Here is a 23,436-nt window from a genome sequence, read left to right on the forward strand (position 1 = left end):
CTCTTGTTAAACTGCCCATGGTTGGTGGTTGCCCAGCTCCCAGTTTATTGAGATCCCTCTACCCTTGAGGGAATCAGCAGCTCCTCTCATGTTAGTGCCGTTTGCAAACAGTATACCTTAAGTCCTGCATCCAAGTCACTGATGAGAACATTAAAGAGATCTGGGCTTGAAATGTTTGATTAAGGGTTCAACTAGCTGAAAAAATAATTTTTAAAGTATCCCAGAAATTCCAAGTTGTATTGGGCAGAAATAAGGACTCCCTCTTCTGCCTCCCCGTTGTCTGGCCTACTGGCAGAAATGTGCCATGCAGTGAGCTGGGTTTGTGTACCCATGTGGTTAATAGCTATCATTTCACTGGAGCAGTTTTGGCTTGGATTTGTTGTTATTGAATGTCTGCCAAATGCTTTGTTGAGGCACAAGAAATGATGCCCAGGAGTCAGAGAGAAAAGGTGAACATGGAGGGAGAAGGAGATCAGAATCATTTTTATTATTTTTTTAAGCAGTGCTGATAGGAAAAGTGAGCATGAAGTGATTTAGAGGAAGATCCTGATATTTAGGGCAATTGACTCTAACCTCACAATTCAAGTAGCCAGGCCTGAAAACAGAAATTTTAATCTCTGTATTGCATCAGATAAAAATGCAGATGAAACCAAAGCAGCACAGAAAAGTTTCATAATATATCCCATATTCAAGGTGGTAAAGATAAGAGTTATTGATTCCTAAGGAATGGTTTTCCTTGAGGAGTAATAGAACCCCACTGTTTGCTGTGCTCTTGCTGTTGTGCAGGGATTTATTTTGAAGGAAAATGTGATGTGTTCCTAAACTGTAAGTATCTGCACTCATGGGAAAGTTCTGGATGAAGGCTAAATGAAAAAAGATGCAGCTGGATCTAAAAACCTGAGTTTTGTTACTAAGTGAGAAATTGCAGTGTTTGGAGTGTTCGGCTGTGTATCTAAGGATCAACAGAGTATTAAGAAGGTAAATTATTTAATTTACTGATTAATTAAAGCTGAAACATTTTCTCTGAATTTAAAACCATCACAAGGCTTTTTTTTTTTTTTTTTTTCTATGAACGATATATTTTAATTTGGAATATGCAATTTAAAATTCTTCTAAACTTTCATGAAAATGTCTACCTAGATGTGTAACGTATATTAAATTATGTATAATTATCTAAAGCCAGGGGTACAATTTTTTTTCCCCCTTTATTTATAAGAATTCTTGTTTTGAGAGCTGTCAGTCTTTATTCTTAAGCTGATACATAACAATCAAAGATGTTATACATTTTTCACTTCAGTGCACATGAAAAGGTCATTATCTAGTTCTGTGTTTGAAACTTTGTGAAATTCAAAGTTATTTCAGTAAAGAACTTTTGTAATATTGCCCTCATTAATGATCACTTTTCCCATCGTTCTGGCTGTTTAGATTGTTGTGATTCTGCTGGTAAAGCTGATGTTTTTCTTCACTAGCCCTCTGCCTCTGTCCTTTCCTACAGGCTTACTATGAGTTTGTTTTGACCTACCTAGAGGAACTAAATGAAAGAGGAGATGACCCAGACAACAAACTGCATTCACCACTGGGCCTGGTCTTCAGTGCATCAGGAGATAGAATCGGCAGCTCAGCTGAAGAGGTCACAGTATTAAGCTAGAGGCAGGTCAGAGAGAATTCTTTCAAAAACACGTTTTGAAAAGGGGAATATAAACATGGAAATCAACTCATTTCTTTAAATAAATAACTTCATTTGATTTCTTAATTTAATGATGTGTTATATACTAGACAAATAGCAGCTTTGAAAACAATTTTAATGGATTCTGAATATATTTGCAGGTCAGAACAGTTTAAGAATATATTCTATATGGGATGACTTCTTAAGTTGCTTATTTTCTTTGTGGGAAAACTCAGTAAGAAGGAAACAAAAAACAAACTCAGTTTCTGGATGCATCTTGTCATAGGCATTTGGATTTCTGACTTTTTCTGTTGATTAACAGCACTATTTGGAGAAGACAACACATTGTTTTCATTTGCAGTGCATAAATTGCATGGTTGTACTTCTGTCTCCTAGGTTCTGCAAAAAAATAAAAATAAAAAATCAGCAATCCCAATCAGAAACAACTTTCAGGACCTTTGGACGCCCATTTAATGCCTGCAGATCCCCTAGGGGAGACTACACAGCTGACAGTGGCACTGGTGAGGAAACTAGAAGAGAAACATCCTAAGGCCTCAGCTCAAAGGTAAGCCACTGACAGAACTGATATTTATTGTTCAATGACATTAGATGTTTTCCTTCAGTTTCATGTAAGATTGATTTCCTGGATGTTATAGAAATATCTCAGAAACCCTCTGGCTGATAAGCAAACATGGATTTTGATGAAAATTAATGAAAAAGGGTGACATTTATGTGCATTTTTTTTTAACAACTGATGTGTATGATGAGTTTGATAGTAATTGCAAATTTACATTTTATCTTCAAAACTAACTTATCAAAAATTCTAGGAAAATAGAACATCTATTAACATTGTTACACAGCTTGTGCTACGAGATTTGAATTTAAATGGTAAATACTTCATTATAAGTAATATAATACTTTATTATAAGCAGTGTTCTTAATTACTTCTAGTTACAGCATGCAGAAGACTTCGCCCTGGTTTCAGTCTCTCTTAATTAACCAAAACCATTTTTTTTTCTCTCTCTTTCTTTATTCTAAGGAACAGCTTTTGGTTATTTTTGGTTATTTTTGAGTCTTTGGGTGTTTTTTAGAAGAAAACATTTAAATAAAAAAAATAAAAAAGAAAGAAAGAAAAGGAACTCCCATTCAGATGAAAGGCCACTGGATATCACTCACTGTTTGAAAACTAAATTAAGTAATGTTGTTACTATTGACAGTGTGTTAATAATAGCAATTTACAGCCAACTGAAAGCAAAAGCCAGTACTGTTTTATCTAAAATGTTAGAGATTGTCTTGAAAGTAGTACATTTATGTAACCCCTTGTTTGCTTCTGTGGTACTTGTTCAAAAACCAGAGCTTCTGGTACTTCTTTATAACACTATCCAGCAAATATTTAGTCTTTGGCTATCAGAAGAATTTTTCAAATGCTACTGAATACATCTAACTTTAGAGCTTTATTGAACATATGTTATTTAACAACTTGTAAACACTGCTTTATGTTTAAAGCAGACCGTATTATGGAAGTTACATTTGATAGAGCCAGTGTAATTTAAAATTGTGTTCTGCAATGTAAGGATTGTACAGAATCATTTTGTACACAATGTTTTCAGTGTTAATTGCCATGGTCCAAATAGGCGATGATAGCTACATGTATATAATTTCATTTGAGTAAAGTAGATTGAGTAAAATATATTTAACTGAGTACCCACCCGTGCTTTTAGGCTCTGATAATGGTATTTAGGTATTGATCTAAAAATTTCTTCCTGGAAAACACAGGTATTTGATTTAGAGGACTACAGTCAAAATGCATCTTAAGCATCAAGTGCTTCACTTGGTGTTTATACACATCTCTTTCCACCAAAAGTGGATTCATGCTGTCTAAAGCATTTTTATGAACTAATACTACAAAAACAAACAAACAAATAAATAAATACTAAATTAATAACATTATTTAATTGTCAAAAACATTTGGTGTTAAATAGTAATGGTATGATACTAAACTTCTGATGTTACCTCTGCTATGGGAGGTATCCAGGAATGTAAATTCTCTTGTGCTGCTATTTTCCCTTAGACTGTAATAGACTACATTTTGTAGTGTAAAGTGCCCTTCTGGAAGTTAATGTAAAAAATAAGCTGTTCAATTTCAATGTTGGAAGGAAATTCCCCATTCTTTACAGGGCATGGAAATGTATCCTACGTGAAAATGAAGTATGCTTTGTGCTAGTAGAGAAAACTATAGCTTTGTCCCATAATTTCTGTTTCAGGAGTTGCTCCAGCTATGTGAGTCATTAAAATTAACTGCCCCTACTGTGATGGTGAAGTCTTTTTACAATTTCTTTTTGTTTAACTCCCTACTTAACTGTAACACACTTGTTACAGTTTAGCAGACTGATTACTGGGGAGAGAGCAGAAGTACCTCTAAGAAGAGAATCAGTTGCTCAGGCGTAGTTGTTTAGTGTGCTTTTAGGTATTGAGTGTATCACCAGGCTTCTGGCTGCTTCAGATTACTGTAACCCTCCTTGCAAGTCTTGTATTTAATCTATAAGATGCAGGCCCTTAGATGTATTAAGTCTCAAATACTATCAAGGGCTGGGTCTATTTTTAAGCTATTCAATCCAGCCTTTAATTATTCCTTCTTCAACTTAATGTTCTGGGGCAGTGTGCCATTCGGAGCTGTCATAATTGGTCTTTCTTCTTACTCAGGTTATGAGAAATAGTCATGGCCTTTCCTGGAAAGCCACCACAGAATGAAGCCAGTATTGTTTGAAAAGAATTTTCTGTATGCTTTTTTATGAAGGGCTTTCAGAGAATAGGGGTAAGTTTCAAACAATGTGGTCAGTTCTGTTGCAAGTTCATTTGTTTGCAATGATTTTCATACAACTAGATTTCTTATCTATTTTTGCTGGTTGAAAGCTGTGTTAGTCCCTTTCTTACCTTCAAGTTATTTAAATATTTGGACATAATCCTATGATACATGACAGCAAGGAAAAGGAAATGGGTTTGTTTCTCTTTGTGTCCTATCTTAGCAGTTTGAGCAAGTTCTTTGTGTCTTTGGGGATAACTTAATGTTCTTTCCAGTAGTGGGTTTTCAATTCAATACTTTAACCAATTTACATGATACGTGATTTGACAGTCTGAACCTCATCTCTGATTTACCTGATTGAATCCCTGAGTTCCAATATGAAATGGGAAAAATTTATCCGTTCCAGCAAATGACACTGAGGGAAAAAAATGTCCTTTCAATTGTTAAAAGATCAGTGTTACCCCAAATGGAGCAGAAATCCAGTTATCAGTCATTCCATAGGCATGAAGGGTTGAAATTGCTAAGTCATGGTGTTTAGGATAAGAATGAATAGAGAGGAGTTTCCTAGCAATACATTTCATTTGTAAATTGTCCCTTAGAATAGCAGTAGTCACATTCCAAATATTAATCACTTGTTTTAATGTTTGTTTGTTGGTTTTTTTGGTTTTTTTTTTTGTTTGTTTGTTTGTTTTTTTTAGTTCATCCTTATTGAATCATTTCATTTCCAGATATAAGCCCGGTTAAACAATTTTCTGAAGATTTTGTCTCTAATCTGGATATGTGTTTAAGTGTTTTCCAAGCTAAGTACATGCTAGGTACAAGCATTCTTGGATCTGGGTCAGAATGCTTATGACCTTGTCGTATTTAATACTAAGAAAGACACATCTGGGACAATTGGTTTCATTTTACTTTTTTTCTGAATCATTTGGACAGATTCAGTTATTACATTTTTATAAGACTTATTAGCGTAGGAAGGATGACTTAAGAATACCCCAAGGAGATGAAAATGTTCTCCCACTTCCACCAATGACACAACTATGATTTGGTAAAATTGATTGTAGCAGCTAAGTGAATGTTTGACCCTGATTCTTTACAAACTACTCATTCTTTGTAAATTCCAAGTGGAAAAAATGTAAGTCATGGTCTGTATCTGTGTTACAAATTATGACTATTACAGGAAGACATGAGAATGTATTAAAAAGGTAATTACAGGGCTATGTTTTGGATACTTTGGATATTCTTGGATTTTAAAATATTTATTAAAGAAGCTCTACAATGTATTTTATAATATTTAAATCTTGCCTGTATTCATTTTAATTCATTTTCACTCAGCTTTCTCCTCTATGAAAACACTGTATTTTTACTGAATTGCAACGATTTTCCGTGATGTACCTGCCAGGTAAGTGTTCTAAAGGCTAAAGTTTTTAACTGGTGACAAATTAGCTTTCATTATATGTTTTAGTCACTTACTGACAAAATTATCCTAATAGATCTTTCTGCATCAGATACAAAATTGAGTCTCAGTTCATCACAGACAAGAGATGCTACATCTGTCTGCAAATGAAAAGAAGATATAATAAACACTGTTTTCCCATTTTTAGAAAGCATTTGAAAATGTTTATTTATGTTTATATACCAATTTGAATGGCTTACCTTTATTTAAATGGAAGGAGAACTGAGGGGGACAGAGGAGAAGGACTGTTGCAGCCGACAAAGCATGGTGACCCAGCTTGTCACCCAGTGACCTGTGAGAAGGAAATAATGAACTGTGAGTAGCTGTCATCTTAACTGTTTCTGACAGTTTGGCTATGGGCACATCTGTGTTAGTTGCATGGAAAGACCTTTGTTGTTTTCCCACTAGTGACTTTGCAGACCGCTGTGGGGTTTGCTAGCTGCCCTGCTCTTACACTTCCCCTCATTTTTCAGTAGTAAGAACAGCTGCTCCTGATAGAGCTGACATTTCTTTTAATGATTTACTTGGCATTTATATCATTAAAAACAAGAAATTGAATTGAAATAGAACTTCTGGTTATTTTAAATAGAAATAATCTGTATTATCTTTATTATTGTAATATAATATGCAAATATATTTATAATCATTTTATATTACTTGCATAACTTTCAACAGTGTTTAATGTCTGGTGGTATCCTTCTTTCTTAATATCTTGTCACCTTATTTATTTTGAGTGAATTATCAAGTTATCAAGCAGGTAATGTTTTATACAGTCCAAATATAATTCTTCCTACAGTGTACAATAAAAATTGGCATATTTTCATGACTGATATATTGCAAAAACAAAAAGCATATTTATTTAGTATTCTAGGAAACAATTGATTCCTTTTCTGGACTGAGTGAAATATCCTCTTCTGGTACAGCAGTACTAATTCTTGGATATCTCTGCTTGTGGTATAATTAGCATTTTCAGCTAGGAGGCTGTTAAACACAGGGATGCCTGTTCTAATAGTCCTTAGCAGCTGATTTGAGAAAGATGAGAGTTAAGGACAACATAGAATCATGACTTATGAGAAATGGATGACTAACACAATGACTCATACTGTAAAGCTTTCTATTTTAAAGTGTAAATGTTTTATGTATGGTTTATAGAACATATTTTTGTTACAAATATGTTATTATGAAGTGCTTTGCTGGAGCTGAATATGAAGACCTCACTGACTGTAACTGGAAGTACAGCACACAGAACCTCATTCATTGTGCTGATTGATTTTTTGCTGTAGGTTTTGGGGTATTTTGATTTGATTTTTCATTTTTATAGAGTTCTGCTCATGTTCTTGAGTTGTTTCCTATTTTAAGTTCAGGATGTACAGTAATTAATGAGCACATGTAAAGGAAATAAATACTATGCAAGTGGCACAGTCTAGAGCGCAGATCACAGAACTGCAGAATTGAAGGGGTTGGGAAGGGTTTCTGAAGATCACCTAGTCCAACTCCCTGCTAAACTAGATTCCCTACAAGAGGTTACACAGGAAAGTGTCCAGCTGGAATTTTGAATGTATCTATAAAAGGAGATTCCACCACATCTTTGTACAGCTTGCCTAGTTTTGTGGTGATTATTCACTGTTGGATGTATGAAACAGTGGGTCCCTTTTCTCCTTTTTGTCCACCTCACTTGTGTGATCCACTGTCCTTGGTTATTTAAACGTGGTGCAAAGATTCTGTGGTAAGTAGGATATGTGGAGATGCTGCACTGTTCATGGTGTGTAGATAACTTCTGAATCCATGCTTTCCCCTTTATGTAATGGTGAAGTAAGTAAAAGTGCAAGTAGAAGTGTCTTCTTGAGTGTTGGGACTGCTATTCTAATTGTGAGATCCCACTGTCCTCAGGATGCAGAAAGAAAGGTTCCCTGTTTGCTGAGTAGACAGCAATCTCATTATATGTATAAAGCAAAAACAAAGGGTGCTAGCATAGAGAAGAGGTAATATACCTGGTTCTATTTAGCAAGTAATAGCAGTGAGGCTTTTCTAAACAGATGGTTTAGTTCCCACTTTAATACCTGTGGATCACAGGACCCTACACTTACTTCATTAGAGACATATAGATTTGGGATCTTTGACTGAAGAAACGTGTTTCAGATTCACCAGTTCTCTAGGGGTGTTTTTCCTCTAGAAGGATTTAATGAGAAGGAGTTAAAAATTAGTATGTCCCTACTGGGTTTGTCTTCTTTTCTAAGATGAAGATAATTAATTTACCTCATTAGTGTGTGGTGTCTTTGTAAGACTCCTTTTGGGTAGTACGGTCTTAATTACTTAGTTGTAGATGTTCAGGTTTTCTCTTTCTGATGAAGTCAAATGACTTCAGAAAAATATTTATTGTAGTAAGTATGAAGTATAGTGGTTGATCCGGAAGAGGAACAGTGTCTGTGTTTGGAGTGCAGCCCAGTTTGAACGCATATGGGTGCTCATTAGGAACTGTCTTCTTAGGTTTTACATTGGATTTGATAGTGCTGTTTTTGTTGCAATTGAAAAGTGAGGAGTTCCATTAAAGCTGTGGTATGTATTAAAAACTTTCATTTCAGCAAGGAATGGATAGATGGATAGCAAATGCACATTTTGACAGTTTCATTTGAAAGCCAATTTTCTTCTTCTTTAGAGCTTTTCAGTATTTCAGTTGCCAGTTCGATAGATATATCAGAAACAAAAAGTTTATTTTAATATGATTTCTTAGTGTGGGCATTTATCTACTAAGTAGGTAATGAATTTGAAGTATGACTGAATGCAGTTCTTCTGTTAATGAACAAGGCCACCTCAGGAACTGAGTCACTGACAAAATAGTTGGTTAGCAAACGTCATAACTTTTCAGCTGCTTAACAAATTGAAAAAGGAGTAGAAGGGTTATAAAGTGATTCTAGACAACCAACGTGCTAAGTATAAACTCAGTAATTCTTGAAATCCTTGCCAATCTGTCAAAACTGAAACAAAAAACTATTTTTTCACTGGTGAATATGGTATGAAAATAAGCTCATAAAGTGTACCTGTTGTCTTATCTTCCATAGGTGACTTACTGCCTCTTAGCACATAGTGATTTTCTTTCCTCACCAATTTCTTGGATTTGAGATGCAAAAATAGCAAGTTTTTTAGTTATTTAAAGCTTCATTTAAATTAACCTTGCTGTTTCAAAACAAACCCTGAGGCATTTGATTTATATAATAGCTTTAATAACATGCTTTAGGTTTTGATTAAGTGCTGAGTCACTTGGTCTAGGTCATATTTGAAGGTCCCTTCCAAATGATCTGTTCGGTTCTAAAGATACAGGGAGGGCATTGAAAATAACAGCAGGTGAGGTTTAGTTTTGAAGAAAGATGGAACACACAGCATTTAAAAGAACTAAATAGCGGAGTAATTTGGGAGCAGTGGACAAACTCTCTTGAGCTTTGCCCGTCACAGATAGTTTTGGATGTGAGTTTATTTCTGGGTAAGGTGATATGCAGGTGTGAAGAAGTGTTTCTTAGTTTTCATTCTCAAATAATCATATCTCATATAACCGTAATATAATTTTATTAACAAAGATAAGAAGTTCCAAATACAAGGCAAAGTAATTGATATGAGTTGAAAAATAGTTGGATAATCCCTGTTTCTTTATAATCACAGTGAAATGGTACCTGAGGAATTGGGATGAACTTCTTTTCACATAGTTTTTTAAATGACAAATAAGGCTTGCTATCAGAGTGCAACTCCAGGCTTCTGCAATGCTAATAGAGATTAATTTGTAATGGTGTGTTGCCCCCTGCTCCTCCAGCCATCTGTAGATGATCAAGTGGTTGTAAGTGGCAAGGCCCAAGTAGGCTTGCAGAGAAGAAAAGCCCATGGGACTGAGATTTCCCTCCTCGCTATACATGGCCTCTTCTGTCATTCATATTCATGAAATGGCAGAAATTAGAGATCAGAAAGATGTAGTAGGTCACATTAGGCCCCAAGCAGCGAAACTTCTGTCACTTCCCTTGAGTGTGTCTTTTTAACAGTATAATATTCTTCCCTGTTAGGAATGTTTTTTCCTGATACTGAGCCAAAAAATATAATCATCTCAGTTTACTCCCATCAGTCCCTCTATACTACTACTTTTGCACCTTTCCCATAAATTTGATAGGACTTTATGCCAGTTGATACAATAGTTTAGTTTAGTTGCATGTTGTTCCTTTGCTAGGCTACGCAAATCAGAAAGCTATTTTTGTTAATTTCTCACATTACATTGTCTTACATTTTAATACACTAGCATGTACCAGGAGAAATACTAAAGCCTTTTATTTTATGTGTTCAAAATCATGTTATTTCTTTATACGTATCTTTTTATACTGCTTTATGTTGTAAGCCCATGGGAGAGGTGATTCTGTCACTTAAGAGCCTTAACAGCAATGGCTTTTTCTGAGTCTTATACTAAGGTTGTCCTACATGCTTGGAAAATGTGTGAACCAAATTTCTATATTCAGTATTGATATTTTTATGTACAGCTTTTAGCTTTTGATAGAGTCAACATAGTGTCTTGAATATTTACATTGTATGCAAAGTGAAAGGCAAACTGTCTAGCAGCACTAGCAAACAGTTGTATTACATCAGCTTTTTAGCTGATATCCATATTCAGGCAGTGACTGTTCTTCTGACTCTTACACTCAAGTCTGCTTTTGCTTGCTCTTTCTGTGTAGCGGCAGGGATTTTTAGTGATATTAGCTATTTTAATACATCTTGATTAATTACATCTTTACTGTAAAAGGAAATAGCTTTCAGTCAATCTGAAAGGTTTTCATTACAGGTTTTTGTTTTCTAGCAGTATTACTTCATGTGAATGTTGCTCCAAACCAGGGTAGTACTCCTAGAGCAAATATTTATATCAATTAAATCAAGCTTTGTGTCAACATTATAGGACTTGATTCTATTTTCTCCTCTCTCCTCAATAAAATTTACAACTGCAAAAGTGTATTTTCTGCTCTAATTTCAGTGATGTCGTGTTTATCACACATCCTGTCTTTCTTGTATTTGAGTCAATGGCAGTGCTGACAGAACTCTGTATCGTGGATGTGACCTTAAAGATCCCAGATATGACTGTTCTTAATATGGTGAATAGAGAGCTCTAAGTAGCTCACAGTTGTCTGTCAGTGACCAAATACTGAGTCATAGTATTACTTGTGCTGTTTTTCTGAGCAAAAGCACTCACATTATAAAATCAGTGGGTGAATTTTTCATATAGTTTTGTTTTTCAGATCTCTTGAAGTTTTCCTGCGCTATGTAGAATGAAACCGAGAATAAAGTTGTTTCTTTTACTTCCATACAATAGTATCTTAGATTTTCAGAGAGTTTCTTCAGGGTTTTCAAAATTCTTCATTTGCTGACCCACATCCTTACAGCTGTTTATAAAGGAGAAAGGTTAAGTTGTGCTTTCAGATGCGTTTTTGACTGTTAGAACGTGAAATAATATTTAGAAGTCCCTGTGGGATATTTCTAGTAATACAAAGGTTTGAAAGCATGATACAAAAGGACAAAACCAATTTGTAGTGAGGTGTTTTAATTACAAATTAATGTAATTTTTATAAGCTTATTAAGTTATTGTCAATGTAATTATTATAAGAATGTATGTGTTTCTTCTTCTTCTGCATGCAAGGGTGAGTGTGCTTGTAAGAAAGTGCCAAATCTGTAAACTAATAGACTGTATGGCTTGATCAGAACCTCACTGGCATTGCTTAGAATCCTGGAGGATCTTGTCCTAGAGCTGCTGGTTTCCTTTGTGGTGTGGTGAAGACAATTCATGAGGACTTTATTTTGCAAGTCTCCACAAAGTAAGTGCGCATCTGCAGACTATTAGATCTTCATAAGCAAGCAAGGTGCTGTAAATGAAAATTATAATCTTCTAAAACAGCTTTCTCAATCTGATCTACTCGCTTTCAGGGTGTTCAGAGACATATGAAGATGTGTGCGTTTTACAGGTCGTATCTTCTATTTATGACTTTGAAGCACTTTTAGGTGGGGGTGAACAAACCAGCAGCGTTTCTCATTATAGTCTGTCAGTGAGACATTTCGAACATATCATGTACTGTTTCTTCTTTTACTGGATGTCCTTTCCCAAAAATATTAGCAAGAATGATTACTGGTGTTTTCCCTTTATGAATCCCATCCTTTTTTTTTACTCTTAGCTTAATGTGGACTTCAAAATCATGCTGATCAGTGCGTTTCAGATAACAGTTTAGGGAATTTCCTCAGCTTGTTGTTCGTTAATTTCTTTTGTTATTAGATATAATCTCTCTGCATAGTAAACTATGTTTATGACGAACTTGTTCATGAATAACTCACTGACAACATGAACAGTATATTTATAAAATGTGACAACCAAGATTCCCTCCCAATCTGCTTCCAAAAAGTGAAAGTTAAATATCTTTTACTCAAAATTACAAAACATTACTTTTGTTTAAAAAGGCACATGACATAGTAAGATAAATTTCATATTATAAGGCACTCTGGAATGAAATGGTAATGATGCTTGAAAGTGTTAATGTGTTTTTTCATGAGTCCCTACCACAGATGCACGAACAGCTTTTATTAGCTAAATAACAGTGTCAGAACTTTTATTTTCCTTCTGATGTCTAGAGAAGATATTTTAAAATGAATTTTTATTCCTTTTTCATTTGACTTTGCCAGTAGGGACCTCTGTTCAGTGTTTCATCCAAAGAAGACACCTTTGACAGTATGGTTTCTCTTCCCCTACAAGCACTGTGCCTCTGTGTCATCACTGAATTAGAGCCTAAGTTTTTCTGTTGTCCTTCAACCCCTGAACTTCTGGCCTGAAGGCATGAATATTACTAGCACAGCTACGCTGGAACAAAAAGCAGGGAAAGCAAATATGAAACTGTGTGGAACCTGTCAAAACTAAGCATTTTTGTATATTTTCCACTTAAAAAATAAAAGAGAACACTCTTTTAACATTTTCACTTGAAGCTTGAGCTTAACATTAGGCAGCTTTAGCTTGTTCAGTGACCCAGGAACAAATACTATCATCCTATTAGTACCCGCAAAGTGAGATAACCATACCATGACAGTCTCTTGAACTTCTGTGTATACATATGTTTTGAGGAAAGTGAAAATAATGTGTTTTCATTTGATTGTTTTTTGTTGTTGTTGTTTTTTTTTCCTGAAGAGTGTTTCTTCATGGTGACAATTATGATTATTCCAATCCATTAAAAATAATTTTAAAAAATCCTTGTGGCATACATAATGGAGCCACAGACAGCAATAGTAGAAATCATCCAAAATAATATTACAGTATTGCATGTTGGAACGTGTATCTTTCAATCTCCTTCAAACTGAATGAAACTATTAAAAGGGTTTGTCAGCATAACTAAGGTAGCGTGGATTTTTACAAGAAAAAGTTAAGTTTTTCTCCATGAATTTGTTCAACAAGTGTAATGCTTTCCTATCTCAAAATCATATCAAATTAATCTGTGGGTTTAAAATTAATCAGTGTGCATTCCAACACTCATTTCTCAGTCACTTCTCAATGTTTATCTAATGGGTTTCTATCATATTCCCTGTCTCTTCTCTTCAAGCTGAAGAATCGTATTCTGCTCTATTGTTTCTTGCATAGAAACCTGTGATCATAGTAGTTGCAGCTCTTCACATGTTTGCTAGTTTTGTTTTGTATCCTTTTTTATGAGGCAAGAATCAGAACTGCTTGTATTCTCACAGCATGCTGTGGCATAAGATAATTTTCATTCTTGTTCTATGCATCTTTTCTAATAATGCCTAAAATATGGTCTGCTGTTTTGACACTGATCTGCTGTTCAGATGTAGTTTTCATAGGGCCTTCTGCTATTGCAGTACCTTATTCTTCAACAGGCAGCTGGAATCGTGGAAATATTAAAGTTTGAATAGATCATGCAGTCTGACTGTCCACCTACCAACAATATTGCCCACTAAACCATGGTTTAATCCCTGAAGTGCTACATCTACCCTTTCTTCAAACACCTCCAGGAATGGTGTTTTTACCACCTGTTCTATGACTCACTATGCTTTCTGAGAAGAAATTCTTCCTAATATCTACTCTGGACTTCCTTTGTCACAGTTTGAAGCTATTCCCTACAGTCCTACTGTTAGTCAGCCTTGGGAGTTAATACAAGAGCTGTAGAGAACAGGATGATTAATATTCCACAGACGATGAGAGACCTATGTCTGTGTGTTTTGTTTTCTTTTGGGTGTGAAGATTTGGTCCAACAGGGATGATAGAGAGGTAAAAACTGCAGAAGCATCTTTGCATCATTCAGTCAAACCAAGACTATGATGGATCCCTGTATAGAGAGGCATTATAATGCTAGTTAGGGTTAGGAAGTGCACCTTCCCATTTAAATGACTCTCGAAGGAACTGCTGAAATGTTTGTCTGAAATCTAGATGCTCTGGCACCAAATTTATTGTGGGTGTCTTTGAATTGCCTGGAAGGAATTTGTCTTACTACAAAATTAGTAAGTTGAAAATCAGTCACGTAAAACAGAGTTGCTGATTGTTGTCTGATTTTAAGGACCTGGGCATAGGTCTTGGTTGAAATGGAAAGTTGGCTATGAGTGAAGAAGGATGAAGCACTCTTGTTTTTAGTTTTCTGTCTTGCTTTCAGCATTAAGCAATTGTGAGCAAGCTCATAATACTGGATACTCCCCACTGTTTTTTGTTAATGTAACATCACATACTCTCTTCTTCCAAACCCATAGCAAAGATCAGATTTCTAAGGTATTACCTTTAGTTTTCCTTGATTTTGGTATTAAGTATATGATGTTGGGCTTTGAAATACTTTTATCGATAACTGTTTTATTATTTTTATTATTTTAAGACTACATGTTTCTCAGTCTCAAATAATTTTTACTCATCCCTCTAATTCCATCACTTTAGGGAGGTGGAAGGTTGGAATAAAAGAAACAGGAAAATGAAGGCATCTTTTATGTTTCAAGAGACAAAAACTGATTCCTTGCTAGGTTATATAATTTCAAGATTGGGTTCTATCAGTCAGTTAATAAAGGCAGTTATCAACTACTTAACTAAGATTTGATAATAATTAGCTGCAAAACACACAAACAAACCCAAAACAAAGAAAAACTGTTGACATACACAACAGCATTTCTATTTTTGCATGTCTGTATGATAAGGATTAAGTAGAATAGTCATCTGAAGAAGAAAATCAATTTAGTGCTTACTGGCATTGTATCTAGATAAGTGTGCTCTCTATGGATAGCAGAATTTATTCTGATTTGTTATCAGTTTCTTAAGTTTAGTTCTGAAAAGACATTCCTCTTACATTTAGCTCATTTACTTTTTACAGCCCTGTACAGATATGCTCAAAAAAAGCAAAAAAACAAAACAAAAAAACCAACAAAATAAAACAGTCTAGGGTTTGAATGGATGCAACACTTGTATGTATGCTTAAAATGGAACAGGTTTGTTTTTTTCACATAGGTTCTGAGACAATAATAATAATGATAAATCTACCATTGAATTGTCTGGTTTGTTTATTTTGTATATAAATGGTTGCTGTACCTGTCTGGATGAAAAGACTGTGATTCAGACAGACAGTTTTCTGGAATGCTGAAATACTTTGCACTAATTCTGTCCTGTTAGTTCAAATGAAAATTCTGCGTATCGTATAATCTTATTTAAAATGTTGATGGAAATGGTTTGCTCAGCTGTTATGACCTTTATCCTTATGAAATGTATAGCGTCTAAATGCTTTGAAGCCACATGCTCTCTGCATATTTCCTATTGTACATGGTAGCAATGTCAGTGCCTGCAGAGAAATAAGCATTCTGTCACCAATAATTTTTAATGTAAAATGCATAACATGCACTCTAGATTTGCTTTGTATTAATTGTGCATATGCATTTTTCTAAGAATATAGATGAGATTTGTTCCTCTCTGCATTTTCCCTAAGTGCTCAGTAACAACTTATTGGACTTTCAAGCTTATGTTGAAATAATGTTTTACCAGAAGTTATGAACATTGTCTTCATGCATAAGAGAAAATGGAATAAGTAGATTAGAAGGAAAATTACCTATCAAACACTGCTATTTTCATTTTGTTTCACAATGGTTTTGGATACTGAGATTACAATAATAATTCAGGATTAGATGTCAGTTTAGAAATCATTCTCTAAATAGTTTGATTTGTCAAAAAGCTTTTTGTTTATCTCAAGGGGGAAAAAAATAAAGGAAATCTCACACCTGAAAATTATACTGACCCTACTACTATTTATGGACTCTAACTTGCAAAATTCTCAGCCCTTTTTCAAATGTAATGAAACTTTTACACACCTGGTTAATTGAACGGCGTTAATGTTTGATTTTAGTGGAGTTTTATAGATGCACACATTTGCCTTGCTTGATTATGCCTGTTTGCTCGGTATCAAGCACTCTACAAGAAAAGTGATTTGTATAGGAAGGCAGTATAGAAGGATACTCAAACTATGGGGAACTTCTAATAGTGGGGAGTAACTCCTAGACCTGTTTTTTCTACCCTTTTTTTGCCTTTGTCCATGTACCTCCGTTTTCATACTTACAGAAAGAGAAATCAGAGGAACCCAAGGTTATTTTATGATCAGCACTTTACATATTTAATATTTCTGCCTGTTAATTAAGCAGATTTTCTTACGTTATTGCTGGCTGTTTTATGAATGTGACTCTGTCTTCATGGCACCATCAGTAGAATGTCTGCTGCAGGACTGAGATTTTTCAAATTTCTGTGAATTAGCACAAAGGCTGCCTTTTCTGTAAGTATTTATAGAGATGAAATAGTTGAAATGATGCATCCACAAGAGAAGGTAACTAGAGCTTTTCTGTTAACTAATACGTGACAGATATGATTAGTAATCCTTTTAGGAGAGAGACAGTGTCCCAATATTTCCCTTTTTCATAATGGGCTCATTGGTATGTCAAATGAATATGGGAGTAGGAAGCAGGGAACAGCATTTTACACTTTTAATGCATAAACACATAATCATACTGTGTTATAATTTTGTTTTACTTAAGCCCATAAGAACCCAGGTAAAAAATAACGGCATTTAGAAGTAGTTTCCTCTGCTTAACAGTCTCCAAGGGAGGAATCTCTAAATTAGTTTCTCCCCCCCTACCCCCAGTAAACATGCAGCCCTTTATGCTAGTCCCATTAATGTTCAGTAATAAGTTAGTCTTCAAATATCAATAAGATGATGTGGTCTTGATGGAAGTTAAATGTCCCTAAATCCTATGAATTGATCTGCAGGAGCTGTTTTCCACATGAGTGGTGTCTTCACCCAGGCATACATCCGCAGAACGGTGGAGGTCAGGGTGATGAAGGAGGAGCGGGCTTGGCGGCACACATGCACTCTATTCCTGACAGTGTCTTGCTTCAGCAAAGGGAAGTGAAGCGCGTATACCATGCTCAGTGGCATTTCCAAATGCAGCTCAGCTGGGGGCCTATGCTTATTGCATCAGTGGCACATACTGAGAAAAAAAGGAAATACATAATTTTGTCAAAGTAGTAGATCACAATCTCCCCCTCCTCCTTCAAAATCATCACCAGCACACGCTAATAGCTCTAATAGATACAGATTTTATGCATATTCCAGTCACAGCAGTATTTCTAATGCATATGTGAAAGGGTCCTTAATTTATGTCTACCAACTGTGTGGTGCCCTTCTTTTGGGTAATGTCATCATCCTAATGGTGTTTCTATTATACTCAAAGGTAGCAAATGAGGCTTATTGCAGGAAGGTAATTGATTTTCACTGAGTGAAAATGTAAATAGCCATAAGAAATCCCATGAAAGACAAGCAGTTCAAAATTGCCAGGGAAAAAAAAAAAGATTCACACACGTTACTTATTGGTTTTAGTACCTGTAAAATGTTTCTTATTTTAAGAAACCCACAATGACTGTATTTCACATTATTATATTTCAAATTGAAGTAAAAATTGGAGAATTTAGATGATTTTGTCTTTACCAGTTTGACTGTACGTTTTATGAAAATTACTGACGTGTTCAGGAAGGGTGCTTCATTTTGTCAAGTTCCTCTGAAGTGGAAACACTGTGAATAAAATTCCTGACATAGAAGAGTAAAGAAAAATGGTCTGGGATTTCGGTAGTAAGAGGTACTCATTTAACGCACCCTCAATGTATTTTTTCAGTGTGTGCTTTCCTTTGCATTTGAAGGGTTACTGGGGATGTGGCCATTTATTCAGACCTCAGGATTTCTGAAGAATGCTCGAGTTCAAAAGAAAAAGTGCCCTTCGTGTTCAGCATGCATCACAGTTATCGTTTGAGGGAGTTGTTTTAGGTCGGGAAAAGCAGCCACCTGTGGTTATAGTCGTTCTGTGTATTTTGCAAATCTTGGGGGTCTTTTTCTTGTATTTTAACTGAGAATATCATCTTCCCATGATTTTTTTATTTTTTTTTAACTTTCCACAGTGTGCTTCTGATTACCAAAGTGATATCTGCTACTAAGGGCAGAGCTGATTAGATGCACGTTTATCTCATTTTAATGTTGCACTGAGTTTAAAGTTATGTGCGTTTTATGATCAAGGACTGATAGCAACAGCTCATTTTTCTCCCATGAATAAACTGATTTTCAAATCTTGCAATGAGTAAATGACCAGGAAATTCTGCACACTTTAAACCCTGATGGCTACTGGCACTATCTCCTAAGTCATAGTTCTGTCCCATGATAATTTTTTGGAGGTTTTTGTCCTATAATTATTATTTTCATAAGAAAAAAAACAAAACAAAACAAAACAAAACCACCTCTACAAATAATTGAATAATCGGAACACTTTAGATTTCCTATCTAATGAGCGTTTAATCTTCTGCATTTTGCCTGTAGGAAAATAAAAAGCCCCCAGTTATATTTCCCTACAGCTAGGGAGTTGAGAATTCCATTTTTCAGTAAGGAATAACAGTACTACTATTAAAGATACATGTAGAAGATCTTTTTTTCAAAGGGTCTTTGAAAGTTACAAATGACACTATAATTAGTTCCTTTAATTGGATTCTGCATTTAGTATTTTTCAGTAGATGTTTTCTATGTGTTTGTTGATGTTTGTAAACACAGGTCAAGATTTGCCTTTTGTGTAAATGCAAAACAAAGGAGAATGCATCCTACTTATGCAAGAACATAAAAGATATTTTTTTTCATATGTTTAATATTCTTATTCAGTTTTATGGAATTTACTTGCTTGAAAAGTGCCTACGGATTTTAAGCAGTAAAACCCAAACTGATTGTTTTCTGTGTTGTTTTTTTTTTCTTAATAGACAGAAGAAAGAAATCTGGATTACACTTTCTGTCTGTGCAGTTTCTGGTTGCATGGCCTGCCCTTGCAGATCTTGGAGCTGTGCCTCTACTAATATGAGGACCCTGTTAACGAAGCTAATGAGGAATGTAATACCTAACAAAAGGAAAACTGATGTGCTGAGATATTCCATTTTTCAGAGGAAAAATAGATGCATGCCTCAGGTAAATATTTTGCAAAATCCTTTATCTGTCCAGTATAAATTTACAGCTGTGTTACGTAGCCATAGGTTTCACTATTTTAATTACTGCAACCTAACTATTGCTGGCATCCATTTTTATTTATTTTTTTCCTTAAAACCTAAAGGAGTAGCTGGCAATAGGTAATTCTGTGGCTGAGGTTTGAATCTGGAAACTTGAATACTGTTTAATTGAGAGTATTTGAAACTTGAATCCAAATGCTTTTAAAAAATTGTGCCATTTTGTTGTTTGACACTAATTTTCTACCCAGCATGTATTAGCAATGACTGAAATTAGCTCCCAGTGAATTATAGTTAAGTTATTTTATGCCATCTGCAAGGAGTTTCTGATGGCAGCACTGTCTCTTTTTTTATATTATTATTATTATTAATTTAATTCACTGAGAATTTAGAGCTCATGGAAGGTGAATTTGACAGCATTGCAGGCCTCCTGCTTTGCAGTACTTATGCTGCATCATAAGTGGAATTTCCACTGCTGCAGGGCTTAGCCATGATCTAGAGGTACAGATTCAGCTTCCAACCTGGTATAAATTCTTTCCATTTCTTTAAACTCAACTACTTCAACAAACTGGTAGTTTACAGCAGGTGAGGATCTGACCACCTCTTCAAAGTAGAAGTGAGCTTCATGGGGTTGTGAAATCCTAACCAGACCAAAGTCAATGCAGGTTAGTTTGCCTTTGACTTGTGTGAAACCTGGATAATGTACCTCACATATTGCTTGGGGCAGCAAGAATTGCAGTAGCACCGGGTCTGGTTGCAAGTCTTGTCATACAAGTCATCGCTGGAAACTGCACTGAATCTATTTATCCACTTACATCTGTGCTACATACTTAAGTGTCATTTCTCAAATAGCATCTATCAGTATAGTATCTTTGGTCTTAAATAGTACAATCAAGGAATAGTCAGTAGTAGGGTGCTTTTCATCTCTAATTTTATTTTTAGCCTAAGGTTTCCAAAATATAACTTTTCTATAAAACTCACATTTGCTAAATTGTTGTTATTACATGATACTCTATGCACACATTTTGAACTGTATGATCTATTATGAACCAGAGTTTTCTAATGGGTGTTGAACGTATTGAGATCTGGGAAACAGAAGTGATACTCTGAGAATTGAACGTACTGTTGTCTATTTTGGAATTTTGAAACTGAAACACAATTGTATGAAATTACAACATAAAGTTTTGTATGCTCTTGGATCAGGACCTTTATCAGACACATAAATTTGCTGTGGTAAGTTACAGGCTGTGCCTGAACTCCACCATTTTCCACCCCCTTATAAAGAAATTAAATTATGGTGGCTAGTTAATATTCATAAGAAGTTACCAAAGAGATTATTTGCTTCAGAATAAATATGATTGAATTAGAAATGCACAGTACTGATACCCTGACCTCAAGTAAATGAGTTTCTTATTTATACAAATGTGGTTAGATATACTACTCTGTTAGTCTTTTAATTGTGCCCATATATTAAGTAGATATAACTTAATTCCAGACTTAATCAAAAGGTTTCATATGGAAAAAATGAGAGGGGAATGGCAGTTCATTCAGACTTTTGAAGAAACTAATCAGCATTTTAAAAAAGGAAATTGCTTTCTATAGAGTAGATGTATTACTTTTAGGGCTTCAATTTAAAAATGATTGCAGATTTTAAACTTTTGTAAGGAAGTAATGTTAAGCTCTGGAGATGCTGTTTCTTAGCTATTGTTCTGCAGTTAACATTTCTAAGCTCCGAAACAACTGGTAAAGTAGTTGAAGTAAGTAAATAAGTAATAAAAAGCACATCAAAGTAGTTATGATGAGACAGCCAGATGGCAGAGAATTGCAGTTCTTGCTGTAATTTTATCAAAATTACTATTGTCGTGGCATGTTAGTTTTCATAAGAATTTGTACAGTCACTGATCTTATACAGACAAATTAATTTCAGGTTCTCTCATGTGTAGTCACATAACAGCTATACTTGAGCATGCACAAAGGAAAATTAAATAATCATAGTCACATAAACTTGAAAAGCGGCGCAATTTCTTAAGTTTACTATTCCATAACGTCTTGGGATCAGCGATCGCTTTTCTTATGGTAGACTCAATTTGATCTACAGCAGTTCTGCCATTATATAGTTTCTGCTGCATTTAATCTTCATTATGAAAAGATGGAGTATCATCTAATAGGGTAGAATTAGTAGTAATGTGCAAGCATTGTAATAATTCCTGGGAGTTGTATCATTTCATAGAGTTTCATACTTTTTCCTCTCATGAAAGTATTGGGATGAAAATAATTGAGCCACTTAAGCTTCATAAATATGTTATCATTACACATTTTCCTTTTGGTGTAGGATATCCCATCTCCAATAAAGGATTGCAGAGGAGGAAAAAATGAGAATTGCATATTGTGAGGACCGAATCATATTTTGATCTAAATCTCCTGTAGGATAATGGCAGGCTTGAACTGCTCATTTTCCATCACTGTGCAGCCTGAATCAGAAAGCCCCATGGCAGCCTATGACTCTGATTACAAAATACAGTCACTACAGAAATCAAAGTAAGGAAGTGTAACAGCAGCTTTTTTGTTTCTTTTTCTTTTCTTTCTTTCAATTATGGTGATAAATGCTTATGCTGCTGAAAGCTCAGTAGTAAGGCAAAACACAACATATGAGCCTGAAATATCTGCACTGGTGAAGTTTTATTGACTTTAATCAACTTTAAATTATCTAAAAAATATCCATACTGTAATGGAATCCCTGAGTTAAGACTTCTTAGTTAGACTGTTTCTTTGAACTTTAAACGTTTTTTCCAAAAATTAAGCTGTTGGGCATATTCTCTTTATTTTTGTCAACAAGTATAAAAGCAGCCCAACACAATAATCCACTGTCAACAAAAGCACTTGACCCAGAAAGAAGCAGTGATCAATTACAATTGGGGAGTGTCTTGGTGTAGTTTATATTATGCTGACAAAATGGATTTGCGAGTGTATTTTTCTCAGAAACTGACATGGTACTTTTGTTGGCTGTTTTGGTTGCATTTTTCTTTGGAAACCCCTGTTCTCATTGATTCAGAAACATTCTTTATCTGTAGAGAGATTTTTTCTTTTAAGCATTTACTGTATGAAGAGATTGATGGAGAATATCACTGTGGCTCTTTCTAGAATAGTGATTTTTAAAAAAACACTCCAAGCAGGCATGAAATATTAACTGAAACCAAGTGCAGAAAGGTGTGGTTATCAGCAGATTACTCCACATGGCATTAACATTTGAAATGCAAAGGAATCCAGCTTGAGAGAAGAGAAACACACTGATTCTCACTGATGCTCCAGTACTCCACTAACAAAAAGATATTTGAATCGCTGATGTTATGTCCCACTGTCTTTTTAAGGACTCTATTATCGTGATAAAGTGGCACAACACAATGGAAGCATGTTGGAAAATCAACCCATCTGAGAGAACTTTATTGTGGAGTTACCTACGGGACTATAGGAAGTTTACAGAAGTAGTCATAAACTGAAGTTGAAGAATTGCCTCCTACATGGATCTTTGCAGGATGAACGGGTTCTCACAGAAAGCAGCTTTATTGCCCTATACCTTGTGCAGTTCATTATGTGTTCTGCTTGTGATACTTAACATTACCATGGTCTCTAATCTGCAAATTAGCTGCAAGTGCAGTCAAAAAATTATTTACTACAAATTTTGGAGCCCCAGAAGGAGGCTCAAAATGAGAAAATTGATAATTCTAGTTGCATATTGAGCTGATGGCAAATCTTCTTGAGATTTTACCCAGAAAGTCAGAATTACACTGTAAAGTGTGGCTGTATTCAGCCTCACATTAATCTTATGTATATTTATGAAGAAGAAAAAAAAAGGAAAATCATTCTAAGTGTAATGACAATGATCTGATAAGATTAACTTAATGTAGAATAACAATAAATGGGCAAAACCTACTGATGTGATGGAAACAGATACTGCTTGACAAATCTACCACAAA

At 35.0% G+C, this 23,436-nt stretch overlaps 1 long non-coding RNA gene across 1 annotated transcript; it reads left to right on the forward strand.

The window, feature by feature from the left end:
• Nucleotides 1-790: 790 nt before the first annotated feature.
• LOC146760627 (uncharacterized) lies at nt 791-21,994 on the forward strand. Its single transcript, XR_014946939.1, has 8 exons — nt 791-978; nt 1,496-1,654; nt 2,063-2,231; nt 4,370-4,481; nt 5,802-5,868; nt 6,140-6,237; nt 19,226-19,427; nt 21,795-21,994. It is a non-coding gene; the product is annotated as an uncharacterized LOC146760627 (long non-coding RNA).
• Nucleotides 21,995-23,436: the final 1,442 nt, after the last annotated feature.

Source organism: Coturnix japonica, chromosome 5 (assembly GCF_054131305.1).
Source record: "Coturnix japonica strain WE chromosome 5, WE-NBRP24, whole genome shotgun sequence".
NCBI lineage: Eukaryota > Metazoa > Chordata > Aves > Galliformes > Phasianidae > Coturnix > Coturnix japonica.